Source organism: Pinus tabuliformis, chromosome 4_1 (assembly GCF_031772625.1).
Source record: "Pinus tabuliformis cultivar Carrire ecotype Pingquan chromosome 4_1, CPIR1, whole genome shotgun sequence".
Classification (NCBI taxonomy): Eukaryota; Viridiplantae; Streptophyta; class Pinopsida; order Pinales; family Pinaceae; genus Pinus; species Pinus tabuliformis.
The window spans coordinates 132,677,203-132,693,352 of record NC_142303.1 but is presented as its reverse complement, the minus strand read 5'-3'; positions in this window follow the sequence as shown (position 1 = coordinate 132,693,352).

Genomic DNA, 16,150 nt, shown 5'->3' with positions numbered 1-16,150 from the left:
CTATGGGCTGACAGAGTTATCAACAAGAAGTCCATAGGAAATTCTCCATTTAAGTTGGTGTATGGCGCTACTGCTATTTTTCCTATCCAGCTGATTCTCCCTGTGGCCAAGCTCTTGCAAGAAGAACAGGACAAGGAGAATGACATGGCAAGGAGAATGAGTAACTTGGTTGAATGACAGCAGATCAGAGAACAACTGGTTGAGAAGTCAAGGATTAATCAGAAGAAGATCAAAGAAACCTTTCATAAAAAGGCAAAATTGGATAGTTTTCAAGTTGGTGACTAGGTTCTCAAATGGGATGTAGTGAAGGAAAAGAAGGGAAACCATGGTAAATTTGATGCGTTATGGACAGGACCATTTGTCATTGCTCAAGTTCAGATGAACAATACTTCCATTCTATACAATTTGGAGGGGGGAGGTGTTTTTGATGGCCTAGTCAATGGGCAGTTTTTGAAACTTTACTTCATATGAGGCTATAGGGCCTTAATATTGTAATAGGTTTTTTAGTTTTTGTTTTTATGCAAATAAACTCTATGCCTAATGAAACACTAGGAGATAAGTTTGTTTTGGTTTAACTAGAAAGGCAGTAGTCTGCAGTTCTTGAAACCCTCACAAGGAGGCTTTCACCCCCAGAAGGAGCCAGTGTTAGTCCTGAGGTGCAGTGCTGCTAGTTTGAAGGCTAAAGGAAGGAAATGGTATGTTTTGCTTTCGTGGAGAGGTTCCCACGCGATTCATCACCTTACTTTTCTCATTCATTCACTCCCATTCACGTTCACTCATGTCCTATCCCAACCCTCACATCATAACAAAACCCACTTTCGCCTTGGCCCTATATGAATTAACCCATTTTTGCCTCAAAAACCTTACCTTTCCACCCATACGTGCCCTTTTCACATTTCTCGAGGTCATCCTGTACCTCCATGTCCCCCCGTCGTTAATCTCCCTACCGATTTGGCGTTCTGCACTTCACCCGACCGATGTGATATGCTCGATCAATCATCGCCATTAGATCATTCCCACTAGATCTAACGGCTATCGCGCATATCGCTCAAGCAACAAGCGAGAGGGATACCCACCTGATAAAAGCGGTTTCCTCTCTCTCTTTCGTTGCTACGTGGCACCCGATGAATGGAATCAGGCGAGCTCCAACCTTTATTGCTTACCGCCCTATATAAACCATTCCTGCTTGGGAAAAACCACTCCCTGGTGTTATCTTTCGAGCACCTCCTCCACCCGATAGTTGTTCGATCTACTCATCTGAGATCTGACAGCTCGGACTTATTCCGCTCCTGCCACAACTTCAAGCCTCCGATGATCGATCTCCTCCGTCCATTCCTACTGATCCAACGACCTTCGTCCATGATCAACTTAGTTTGTCCTCCGCCACCCGGCCAACATCCTGATCGTCGATCCATCCCATCCAACGACCTATATGCCCCCATACCCCACTTCCCATCAGACACCCAGGGAGGAAAGTTGTTGCCTCTGTCAATGTTTGTGATAGTAGGGAAGTTGAACTAAAATAGCAGAATACATGGCCGAAAGGGGAAAAACAACAACACGATGCAGTCGAACCAATAGAAATGGTCATGGAACGTAGCTAGCATGAGCGAGCCACCTGACAGTGCAACGAAATGACCAGAAGTTGGTTACTGTGTTTGTTAGGAAAAGAGACCTCTGAGCTCATGTTTACCTAGTTATAGCATCAAGTAGTTAGAAGATAGAGGGGATAGATTAAGATATCTCAAGCCTCAGAGGGTTCGAGAGCATTGTAAAAAGCCTATAAATGGTTGAAATTTTGAAGTATTAATGGTTCAACTTTTGGCGACTGTAGATACTCTGTTCGTCTCAGTGTCTCATCTTCATTCTAGTAATACAAGCTTATTTTGTTGTTACATGTTCAATTGCAATCTTCTCCTCTGTTCTAAGCTTGCACCTGAATAGGTTATTCAGGTTTTCTTCTATGTCTAATGCCAGATAATTGTCATCTTATCTCTGTGTTGATAAATTAGAACTGCAAGCTTCATTTACTTTCTGTAGCTAGCCATTCATATGTGTTTATATATGTATCTGCTGGTACATTCAAGATTCTCCATTTATTAATTAAATCTATAAACTATTGAGCATTAGTGGTCTAAAGCCTTGTCAAGCTGAGGGTGTTCATGCATGTCTTGAGTCAAAACAGAGTTGAAACAGTCGTCTGACTTGATCCAAACCCCAGTCCATTCCAATAGTTCAGAGAGCGATATTGAAGATTTATATGTTACCGGGCATCTCCGAGCTACAACCTAGGAGAGTTTCCTGGAGTGATAACAATACCAACAGATTCCACCCAAAGGCATCCCAAAACAACATCCACATCATCCATATTTGAAGTATAAAAATAAAAATGCAACACATACTTATCCATAGAAATCTTCAAATATTTATAAATTTGAACATCCTCATTATCAACCTGTGTGTTTTCAATATGTTTTGCTAGAACTTACAATTTTTTGCCAAATTAACATTGATAAAATTACACTTGCCACTAGGATTGATAGACATAATGATCTTCTCTTTCTCAATACATCCATGAACTTGTAATAAGGGGATACTAGTAGAAAATAACCCCTTATGTTTCTCATTATTTTGTTTTCTAGCATGAGACCATTTTTCCAAAGGGACCTTTTCAAATTCTTCATCAGGAAGGCTCACCAACCTATTTTTATGAAATGAGTTCCACAATAGGGCAACCTCATCTCCAAAATTAAGCCATCATAAAAGATTCTATAATGTCATATATTTTAAATTTTTCATTTTTAAGAATTCATCAATAGTAGGGCCATCATATTTTCCTAAAAATGACATCTTGATATAACCCCTAAACTAAAATAAGGGTTTTGAAAAGAAAATTATTTTGGGTGAAAATTTAAATTGGTCACAACTCATTCAATATGGATCAAAATCCTTATTACCGCCTGTTTTCAAAAATGGAATGGTAATTCTGCATATTTCCATGTCTTTATAATCACGATTTGAGCCCTCTAGAAACTCATATATGTGCTACAAGTATTTGGTCATAAAAAAAATTATGAAAAAAATAAAAGTTGATTTTAAATCACCAATATCTCCCTCACTTGAATTTCGATTCGTCTGATTTTTTTTTATAAATTGGGTGGTTTTTCGAGAGGAGCTCAGATATGAAATTAATTTCTTGAAATTCTCCATGAAAATCTGAAAAAATTGAGTGGACAGTCATCGTCTATGATTTTATGTTAGAAAAACTTATGTAAAACAGATGATTTTAAATGAGCGATATCTCCTCCATCCAGACTTCAATTCAGACAATTTGTTTTTTGAAATTGGGTGATTTCTTAAGAGGATATCATATATGTAATTTTTTTTTTGCAAATTGTGCCCCAAATTTTTCATATATGATCTTCAATCTCACTGCCCCTATTTTCCGAAAAAAGTCCTACAAAAAGGAAAAAAAATTCCCCACTTTGCCCAAGGAAGAGCTTTGATGCCATTTTTAGTGTAACTGGAAAATATTAAAATCACCGCCAAATAAATTCTAAGAGTGATCTAAGGATATAAAATAGAAATGTTTTTTATTAATATCTGTGAAAAGCCTTTAGGTAGGGTAACACCATTCAGTTACCTCTTAAGGAGGGAGAACACTCCTCAAGCCATATGCTTGACTATACAAAATAATACTTGAAATATCTTAGTGGAGAGTCTCTAGCCTCTATATAGGCTTCATACATACAATACCATGGGTCTCTCAAAACCATACCTCCAATACCATAGGCTTATCACATTATTTCCTAACTACTTGTGGTCCCTTGCATAATGCGGGTTAACCACTTTATTTATTTACTATGGCTCATTTATTTATCATCCTTAACTAAACTAACTAATTATTTCATCACATTATTCCCTCGGGTACCTCCATTGTATCCCATATTACCCCCCCCCCCCAGCTATAATATATACTAAATATGATAACAACCAAATTTTCATTGAAAGCTTGTGCCTTAGATCTCTTCTAGAAATAATCCAGGAATCACTTTAGTGTTTTGATTGGTTTTCCTTTAATAAGATATTCAAAGAGCTAGACACTTTGGAGGATAAGTTGCCCAAGGAATATTTGGATCTATTTCTAACACTTTCAGTTTATAGGAGACTTTGGATTACTCCATAACTTAAGTTTTCGACATGAGTATGTCGCCTTTCTTGTGGAACTATTTTTTTGGCTAATAATGCCACACATGTCTATCAACAATTATTTAATTCTAATGAAAATGCAAATATGAAGTCATTATGGAGTCAAAGGAGTATCTTTTCTTTTCAGTTTATTTTCATTGTAACAACTGATGATTGTCTTTTTTTAGCACAACTAATTAATAGTTCTTACATAACCTTTTAAAAGTGGTAACATGTTTATTTCGTTTAAAATATAAATATTTCTTCTTTTGGGAAAATTCAATAACTAGGGAAAATAACCATGTTATTTACCTGCATACCTTTCAAGAGATAAGAGAAATGCTCAAATATAACCTTTAAATAACGAAATAGAAGAATATGTATATATTTTAATATAAAAGGATTTGTATTGAAAAATATCTATAATTTTTGTATTCAAATAAATAAATTGATTAGATAAACAATTCTGAAAGCTATTAATGTCTTTAAATTATTTATGGAAATCTTTAAAAAAATTGAAGCTATTTTGGGCACCTAACAATGTAGAGTGGAGGAAGAAATGTTAAGCATAGGAATGAGGTGGAGGAGAAAAACTGAAGTAAGCATATCTCTACATGAATGTAGAAAAACTAGAATGTAGTATAACTATACATATTGTATGTCACAATGCAAAGACTGAAGTGGAAGCGAGCATAGGTCTACAGACTCAGTGGCACTATATTGAGGAGGTAATATAAGGTGTTGTCACAATTCACATTTTACATTAGTGAGTCTATACGGTAAAAGATGATAGATGCATATAAAGAAAAGTAGGTTAATATTGTAGGTTAAAAAATATATAGTTGAGGGAAGCTAATGATGACTAAGGATGCAACATCATGGTCGATCAATCCTATGTAAAACATATTGAAACAAAAAAAAGCTTTTAGTCTTTGATTATATTAATATTAAACTTAACAAATTTAAGGAGTTATGAATTAAGATTACAAAGGTTAGAGTTGAGTATGATTAGGAGTTAACCATTGAATAGTCTATTTGTTCAACTTGTCTAATCTTATATGAAAGAAAATGATAATATGATTTTTCCGGAGAATAAGAAGCTTTACTTTTATTTTTAGATATAACTTATTAATATAATCCAATAAGAGAAGGAAATCTCTTTGAATTCATGAGTTCTAAACAAGATTCAATATTCAACAATGAGATTTGAATAAAGAATTTGATTTCCTTATGTATATGTTGATGTTATTTTATTGTGATATTTTAATAAATAGTACGTCAACTTGATTTGAAAATGTGTAATTGTCCTTTGACACTTTGCAAGCTTTTAAAGTTATGTCTTTAGTTCATAATTTATTCACATATGAATAATCGAATTTTAATGAAGATGAAAAATATTCAAAGCATAAAAATGACACAAAAAAAATTGACACAACCAGTTGATGACGGAGTTCACCCCTCCTGGACTACATCTCTGTGCCTTGCTCAAAAGGCTAGGCCACTTTATTGATCTCGCTACAAAGTGAGTACATCAACAATCTTTGTCTCTTTAGAGTCAAGCCGATAATGGAGTGGCAATGTATCCCTTTGGGAAACGTTTTCCTACAGAGAAATCTCACCCTTGAACTGACTCAATTCTATAGAGAGGTGATTGCGCCATTATAAGGAGGACTAAGAAGCAACAATCCTCATACTCAACTTGAGATCAAAGGAAATATCTCAGCTTCAAAATGTCTCTTTACATCAATTTCACTAGTCTAGACTGTGCTCGTAGGCATCAATGGCTACTTTCAAAAGACCGGTCTCGATCTCAACTTCCCAGTGCAACACTATTGACCAATTTATGCCTCAAAAGGAATATTACAAGCACCGATAAGTCAAATCTGAGTTGCTCTCCTCACAGCTTCTCTGCCAAGGGCGCAGTGTAAATTCTGTTATAAGCCCCATGGGTAGTGCCCGGGGTCAAACCTGCGTGCGGACCTCCTGAGATTTAAATGGGCAACTATGCAAAATTGTTATAACATTTTACAAATATATGAAATATTTGTTTTAACAAAATACAAACATACAATATAGTTGAAACCATAGTTTGGCGGACATTGAAACTGGTGCATGTGGATAGACTATGGATCGGTGGACATATGATATTCCTCCACGTGAATATGCATTCGATCATATATAACCTATAGTTTTAAAACCCCAATGGTGACATCACATTGCAACCCGTGGCAATTAATACGGAAAACATTATAACCAAAGTTTTAACTTTGGCATTGCAGTCCGTGCCATATCCGGGGTCCGTAACATGTTGGCATATGGTATATACCATTGGACCAACGTTTCAATATTGGACTTTGTAATATATCCACCCCCACGCCCAATATGAAATACTATGGAATATGGTTTTATAACCAATGACGGCGAGTCCCCATGGCAATTAAACATTAGAACTAGAATATATTATAGTCGCACGTTGTAACAAAGTCTGAACCGGCGGTGATATACATGTTGATTGTGCGCCTGATTGGAATTCTCGTCCCAACTTTGGTTCAGTCATTGGAAAAACTCCATGCTAAGTATAGCAGCTATTTATCGGTTCAGAACATCGATTAACATATCCTTCAGGTTTGGCAGGGCCGCCGAAATGGGCAGGCTCCGCCAACACTTTCTCTCAATTTACATACCATAAACTTTAAATAATAAAACCGCACCAATGACAACATAACATTACGGTGGTGTATTGGTAAATTTTGTAATGTGGTGTTGGAGGTCATCGGTTCGAGCCCGACCTTGGATTTTGACCTCCACGTGTTCCACTGTGAGATTGCCACTTGGCCCGCTCTAGCCCTTTTTTCCCGATTGGAGAAAAAAAATTTAGAGTGCATTTTTGGAGAAAAACTTTAGAGTGCATTTTTTTCCCGTGGGAGAAAAACTTCAGAGTGCATTTTTTTTCCGTGTTGGAGAAAAACTTCAGAGTGCATTTTCTCCATACACTTCAGAATGCATTTTCTCTGTCATACGGAGGACATTTTGCAAACTGAAAATACCATCAGAATTTTTTGCCTGTTCGAGAAAAATTTCAGAGTGCATTTTCTCCGTACACTTCAGAGTGCATTTTCTCTATCATATGGAGGACATTTTGCAAACTGCAAATACCATCAGAATTAGCGCAATGATCTCCTTGATACCATCAGAAAAACTTCAGAGTGCATTTTCTTCGTCATACGGAGGACATTTTGCAAACTGAAAATACCATTGGAATTAGTGCAATGATCTCCTTGATACCATTGAAATCAACGCAATGATCTCCTTGACTTGAAACTATTCTCATGAGCATATGAGACTATTGAATTTGACTAGTTGACTTTGACTTTTTGCCAACCTTGGACCTGAATTTTGACTTTGCATAACTTCTTCATAAAAAGTCAGATTTCAGTCGTTCAAGTTGCGTTAGATTCAGAACGATGATATCTACACAATGAGCCTGGGTTCAACTGCATCTGAGAACTATAAAAGTTGGAGCATTTGGAGGATTTGCTACTATCCATGACGATCCTCGTCTCAAAACATTACATAGCCAATGTGACTAGACTCAACCAAGATCATTCTAGATCCCAACTACATAAAGTGATATCAATGTAGGATTGTGTTCCTATGTTTAGGAAGGCATCTTGAAATTAAAATAGGGTTCCATTTGACCCAAGGGAAGATGGTTTCAACAAATTAAACATTATTAGAAATAGTGATTAATGGAGATCAATTCTACCTAAGCTGAACTATGGATGATAATTCGAGTAAGGACTACTAAGTGAGTCAAAAACAAATCCACCATGAAGAAGAGGCAATAGAGTAAGTGTCTAGTGAATGAAGAATTAGAGAAATGCGAAGAATATTTAAAGAATTGGAGGTAAGATTAGTAATAGATACAAACGACTATCTAGAAAAACAAGTTGAGAGGGTGCTTAGAAGGTTAGAGTGATCAAGGAACAAATAGTATCTAAGGATTACAATTACGAATATCCAACAACATATAGTTAATGATAAAATCAAAATTTCCTAATAATGATGATAATTTGAAAGTAGAAACGCTAATTTATTGGATATGTGAAATTGAGGGTTGAATTTGAGAAGATAGAGGACCTAAATAGAGTGATATTTGTAATTACAAAATTAAAAAAGTTATTTTCTTTGTGCTAAGGAATTTTACAAAAATATAGGGTTGATAATTAAAAGAAAAATACTAAGAATTGTTAAAAAATTAATACCTAAAATAAAAGAGAAGTTTAGCTAGTTTTTTCATGAAGAGTAGCATAGACATGGTTAAAATTCAAAGTACAGAGACATATCTACCAAAAAAAAAAAAGTATAGACAACAATCTTTTAATATTTCAATCAAATAGGGTGGCATCAAGGCACAATGTTTTGATAAATTCAAAATTTGAATTCAATATAACTTTTTGACTTCTTCAAATAGTCCTTTATTATGATCTTTGACAGAATAAATTAATTCAGTTTTATCAAAAACAATTCAATTTTTTTTGTGATACTATAAGTTTTTATTAACTTTTAATTATCTTGAAAGTTCATTTTTTTTTACTTCTTCCAATATTTGGGTAAAGTTATCCCTACATATAACTTTATATTTTATAATACAATGCTATTTCTTATTATAAGTGTAGGAATTTACAGGGTAAGTTCCTCAGACAGAACACCAAAAGGACACCACTCACAACCAGATCTCAGATCAATACACCAGTATTTTGACGTGGTTAAAACCCTCAAAGAGGGAAACAGTCCACGGCCTGAGCCAACGCGGCCACTTCAGGCAATTTATTAATAAAAGAATGAAAATTTACATATGTTTCTCTCATGCACGGATTACCCTACAAATGACCCTCCATGCGCTTTAAATAGAATTCATGGACCAATCGGGTGTCAAGCCACGGATCAAGTGTCGGTAATATCGAGGAGAGAATGAACCGTCAGATCACTACACATCGTGACCGTCGGATTGTAAGTTACAAAATGTACAACGGTAAAGAAACACACTTTACCTAATTGTATACCTAACTCTACACTAGACCAAGTTGTACTTAACTATTTCCTATGTGTCGAAATATCCTAACATCCCCCCTTAAGAACAACTTGGGATAGGATTGAAGGATTTACAAATATGACACAATAGGAGAAGGAAGGAGGCACTAGAGCCTATCCCCCCTTAGTGACAACTTCCTGAACTCCAACCATAAATCGAAGTTTAGTGAACTTCGCCTCTGTGAGAGCCTTTGTGAAGATGTCTGCAACTTGATCATCTGTTGAACAATATTGCACTTCAAGAACATGGTCATGAATGAGCTTTCTGATGAAGTGCATGTGCAGTTCAATGTGTTTGCTGCGCTGATGTTGGACTGGATCTTTGCATAGCTGAATGGAACTTTGATTATCACACCAAAGTGTAGTCGGATGCTGTTGCTGAAAGCCAAACTCTGACAGGATCTGATGAAGCCACAAGGCTTCCTTACTAGCTTCTACGACACCACGATACTCTGCTTCTGTTGATGAAAGAGAAATGGCAGCTTGTTTCTTACAAGCCCATGTAATAGGTCCTGAACCAAGAGTGAACACATAACCGGCAGTAGACTTCCGATCATCAGGGTCACCAGCCCAATCGGAATCAGTGAAACCAACCATTAGAGGAGCTGCTTCGGCACTGTAATGAATCCCAAACTGAACTGTACCTCGAACATAACGAAATATTCTTTTAGCTGCTTTCCAATGACTTTCACGGGGGTTTTGCATGAACCGAGCAACAAGGCCAACAGCAAAGGAAAGGTCAGGACGAGTATGGGTTAGATACAAAAGTTTTCCTACAAGTTGACGGTATAAGGTAGCATCAACTTCAGGAGAAGTACAAGTGACTGAAAGTTTGACTCCAGACTGAAAGGGAGAAGGGGCTGGCTTACAGTCTTCCATGTGAAAATGACGTAGAATATCACAAGCATACTTGGACTGGGAAAGGGAAATACCCTCCTTGGATTGCAAGACTTGAAGACCGAGAAAATAGTGTAAGTGTCCTAAGTCTGTCATTTCAAATTTCCTTTTAAGGCTAGACTTCACATGGCTTATAAGGTTGGGATCACTACCAGTAAGGATAAGATCATCAACATAAAGAACAAGGATGATAAGAGAGTTTCCCACTCTCTTGGTGTAGACAGTATTGTCAGAATGACACCTAGAAAAGCCAGATTCTAAAAGAAAGCTATCCATTTTGGCATACCAAGGCCGAGGAGCTTGCTTGAGACCATAAAGGGATTTCTTAAGTCAACATACAAGGCTGGAGTCTGTTTGTATGAAGCCAATGGGTTGTTCCATATAGATTTCTTCATGCAAGTCCCCGTGCAAGAAGGCATATTTAACATCCATCTGATAGACTTCCCATTTGAAAGAGGCAGCAAGGGAAAGAACAAGGCAGATAGAGTTCATTTTGGCAACATGGGAGAAGGTTTCAGTGTAGTCAATGCCTTCAACCTGTGAAAAACCCTTAGCAACAAGACGAGCTTTATGTTTATCAACTTTCCCATCTGGTCCATACTTGGTTCTGTAAACCCATTTGCATCTAACAAGTTTTCATCCCTTTGGTAGAGGAACAAGATCCCATGTATCATTTGCCAACAATGAATGATATTCTTCATTCATAGCTGCTTCCCAATCTGGATGGCCTGAAGCTTCTGCAAAGGTGTCAGGATCATAATTTACTGGAGCTTGAGCCAGTAAAGAAGAGGCTCTCTCGAACTGAGAACGTGTGCGTCGCTGATCTGTAGGATCACCAGCAAGATCACCTGCTGCATCTCGAGTAGCATGAACCCATTTTGGAAGCTCAGGAGCTGAAGGAGGATCCTGAGATGGCGAGGGAGGATTGTCATCCTCAATTTCATCATCTGAAGAAGAAATGTTTTCAAAGGTAGAAGAGATAGGGAGAGGTGGCACATCCGTCGGACTAGGCTCGCAGGTCGATATATTTTCATCAAATTTTACATCTCTTCTAATGATAACATTTTTGGACTTAAATGGAATAAGTCTATAGCCTTTGACATCTTTAGATTATCCAACAAAAGTACATTTTTCACTCTTAGGTTCTAAAGCTTTATGCTTTTCATCTGGAATATGGGCCCACGCTTCACTTCCAAAAACACGAAAGTGACTTACATCTGGTTTGATTGAGCTCCATGCTTCTTCTGGAGTGATATTCTTTAAAGCCTTAGTAGGAGTGCGATTTATTATGTAATTTGCACAGTTAATTGCTTCTGCCCAAAAACTAAGACCAAGTCCTTTAGATTGTAGCATACAATTAGCCATTTCCTTTAAGGTGCGATTCTTCTTTTCAGCTACACCATTTTGTTGTGGAGTATATGGAACAATATGTTGCATTTGAATTCCATTCTCAGTGCAATAGTTGATGAATGTGTTTTTAACATATTCTCCGCCATTATCAGATCTTAACTTAAGAATTTGATGTCCAGATTGTTTTTCAACAAAGGCCTTGAAGGCCAAAAAAGTGTTAAATACTTCACTCTTGAGTTTTAAGAAGTATACCCAAGTGCGTCTGGAGAAATCATCAATGAAAGTTAAGAAATACTTGCAGCCAGAGAATGACACAACTGGAAGTGGACCACATAAATCACTATGCACACGCTGTAAAGGGGCTGAGGCGTGCCAAGAGGCACGTTTTTCAAAACTGTCCCGATGATGTTTTCCGAGTACACATCCGGAACAAACACCATCTCTGCAAGATACCATAGGAAGACCTGTCACCATATTTTCTTTACATAGATGCTGAAAGGAGCGATAGTTTAAGTGACCAAATCGCTCATGCCAAAGTTTGCTCACTTCATCGTTATGAGCAACAAATACTGAGGGAAGATTTGATGACCCAAAGTTGTGAAACTTATACAACCTTGTAGAATCATCAGCAATACCAGTAGCCAAAATCTGTTTAGGATCTCTTAAGTCCTTGATTACAACATCATGAGGTGAAAATTCAACGATTTTACCTTCACCTGAATGAGTTATCTGATATACAGATAGAAGGTTGCAGGATAAGGTTGGAACACATAATACATCATTAAACTGACCATTGTCTAGATGAACAGTTCCAGTCCCTACAACATTAAGAGATCTATCATCACCAACATATATATTTTTGGTGTTACAATCATTTAAAGAAGAAAACATGGCTTTGTTTTTGGCCATGTGATAAGAAGCTCCAGAATCAATGAGCCACTCATGAGAATGAGAAGAAGAAGATACATTTAATCCATAGCTAGACCGAGATGCTTGACAACCACATGCAGAAAGTGCCATTCCTGAAGATGAAGTTGAAGATTGCCCCAAATGGATGTTATGCTTCTTCATTGCTGCTTCCAAGGCTTCCATCTTCTTAAAGCATTTTGATTCTAAGTGGCCATCTCGATTACAAAAATTGCAATGTCTACCAGTCTTCTTCCCTTTGTTTTTATTTGTCTTATCATTTTGTTGAAATGATTTTTCATTTTGGGGTTGAAATTGCTTAGGACCCTTGTTTGGTTTAGGACCATTCTTTTTAGGATATGACTTCTTAGGATTCTTTGAATTTGGTTGCTGCTAGGCGGCTAACGCTTAATATATAATATTTATTTAGGAATTTTCTTATTTTTAATATATAATATATATTTGCATATAAGTTGAATTTAAAAATATTTTAGCATAATTAATTTACATAGTTTAAATATTAAATGAAATATAAATTTATAACCATTAATCATTAGTTAAGTCTTTTATATCTTTTTTTTGCTGAAGCAAGAGTCATACCTTCATAATCATTAAAACATAAAATTATTTACATAGAATACAACCATCCACATGGTAACATAGATTTTAAACAAGCACTACTTTCTAGAAAACCTAGGGTCACGATTCGACCCTAGTCCACAAAACTGCCCACCAAAAATTGCAACAAGTTCCAAGGCCACATAAGCCACCCGACCAATCTAAAAAAGGAGAAGAAAGCCTATTAAATTTTGCCTTCATAACCCGTAGCTCCCACCCATTGCAGCGGAGTACCTCGCAAAGCCAAGGCTCCCGCCCAAAAACCGTTTGGAGGCACAATTGAAAGCGACAAATTCCTGACCGTCGATCCTCCTGAATTGATCGAACAGTGGAGGTGAATATCGCTTTGCCTAGAAGTCCTCACTTTAACCAAGAGGCCCCACAAACAAGCTCGTTAGATCACAGCTGTAGATTCGTTGGACTTGATCCTACAGCGGAGGATCATATCGCACCGAGCAAAAGGGTTGTTGTCTAACGTACGAGAAGAGTGGAGAACAAAACCACCCCACAACCACGTGTCACCCGAGGAGTGTGATCGCTCCCAAATTTTGAAAACCACTTCCCACCCAAGAGGCCCCCGATATACCGAAAACCACTCCGCTAGCAGAATTGCAACGTTTGACCAAGAATTAGGAATAATCATTTTGCAGTTGGAATCCGGGTTCCGTCAGCTACCATTTTCGCTTTTGCCGCCATAAGTGAGCCTGAGCATCGTACTACCCCTTCCCTCCAAACAACTACTCTGGTATCAAACTCCTCCTGGCAACATGAGAATAAACAAGAAAGGTAAAACTTGCACCTCATAAATCAACCAAATTATTGGACAGAGATTCCATTGTTTTGATGTGGTGCACCATCATATCCTCGACTTCTTGGGTGTCACACTGATTCATGAAGTTATCTTGAGGAAACCTATGTCTACTCATTGTAACCCTATACCTGGTACATTTCACACCTTGATTAGCCAGTAGATCAACAAGTTTATTGGCCTGCCTTCGCACATGGTTAAAATTGATTGTGCGTAGGCCTTTGAGGTGGATCTGGATCCTTTGGAAGTCCTGGATCAACCTCCAGTGTTTTGAAACCTTCTTCGGCTTCGAGCCCCAACTAATTTTCTTTACTGTGTTAATAATTATCTCAGAGTTAGCTTCAATAATAACATTTTGCTTGTTATCCTGGACCGGGAGATCTAAGCACTGCTCCATAGGCATGGCTTCTGCCATGTTGTTTGTAGCTCTACCTAAATGTACATGGAATATGGAAAGGATGATACCAGTGTCATCCCTTAACACCCCTCCAAATCCTGCATTTCCTGGGTTGCCTTTAGAAGCCCCATCTATCTTAAATTTCAGAAAGCCCACAGGGGGAGGATGCTAGAATTCCTGTGTAGAAACCATAGCCAAAACCCTTCTGTTCAAGCCCTGCAAAATAATCCCCTGCATTCCCAATAGTCCCTGAATCTTCAAGTCAGCATCTGAGGGTTGATTTTTAGGGGTATTGCGCACTATGGTATCCACCGTCTCTTTAAGTTGGGCCAAAGTCTGCTTCAAAAAACATTGAAGGGATCTTTTTTCATTTTTGAAAATTCTCTTATTCCTTTCCTTCCAGACATTCCAAATAATGAAGCTAGGGGTCAGAGCCCATGCAGCACCAAGAATTTCACTATCTGAGTAGTTATTTCTCCACCTGGTTAGGGTGTTGAAGATACATCCTTTGTCCCTGTCGTTCCTTTAGAAGATGTTAGCAAAATATTCCCACAAACTATAGGTAAAGATACAATTATTGAGGAGGTGTTCCATTGTTTCTTCTTGGGCTTCACAGAGCTGGCATCTGGAAGGCCCTAACACACCTCTTTTTCTTATGTTATCCCAAGTCAGAATTCTCTTATGATAGACAAGCCACATGAAGGGTTTAATCTTCATCCATCCTTGATGCCTCCACATATTCTGCCATATTCTATCCAGAGCGAGAGAGTCCATCTCGAGGAGTTTGCGCTTAGCTTCCTTAAGATTAAAGGTACCCTCATTGTTGTTGCCCCACCTCAATTGGTCATGCCCCCAGTCACTAAGATCTCCCTTTGTTCCAGTATCCGCATGAGAGCCTCAGCTTTAGTTCTCAAGGGGTTATCTTCCCCGTAAATCATATTTCTCCACCTTCTCCATTTACTTTCATTATTATTTTGGTGCCAAAAATCTTTGACCTATGATAACCCCTTGATATTTGTCTCTCTTTTGAGGTCCAAAAATTGCTCATTTAGCAGTATTGGTTCTTGTTGCCATTTATCTTCCCAAAAAGTTGCCAAATCCCCCTCTCTGATTTCCCAGAAGCTATTCCTTTTAACTAAGCCTCTATTCTCCCAGGCCTTACTCCCGATATATGAGCCGTTTATATTGCCAGACATCCTTATATGGTCGTTATTGTCCCAAGTATTGGCATATTTTTCTGTCCAGATACTAGCCCACTGGGCCTTTGGTTCATTGACCCATCTCCACCATAACTTAGCTCCTAAAGCCCTACTTAGAACTTCTGGATCATCCTGACCCAAACCTCCTTGAATTTTGGGTTTGCATATCTTCTCCCAAGCAACTAAGGCCCATTTCATTTTTTCTCCCCTTTTCCCCAGAGAAAGTATCTTTGAATAGTTCTAAATTGTTGTAATACTCCTTTTGGGACAGGGAGTGCTAAAAGCATAAAAATTGGGATAGATTGTAGAACAGCCTTTGTAAGCACCAACCTGCCCGCCAAGTTTAAAGATCTGTTGGTCCAATTCCTGATTTTATCCTGCATCTTATTAATCACTGGTTCCCAGATACTCTTATGAAGAGGTTTAGCAGTAAGGGGGACTCCCAAATATTTCGAAGGAAGAGAATCTCTTTGAAAGCCTAGAACTTTGGAGATATTCCTTTGTATAGCAATATCCGTATTAAAGAAAAAGATTTTAGATTTAAAAAGATTAACCTCCATACTTGTGGCCAATCCAAATTCATTTAGAAGTTGTTTGTAAGCCAAAGCTTCTTTGACTGTAGGAACTACCTACAACATGGTATCATCCACAAATTGTTGATGAGTCAAAGTCTGTCCATTCTCAAAAAGTTGA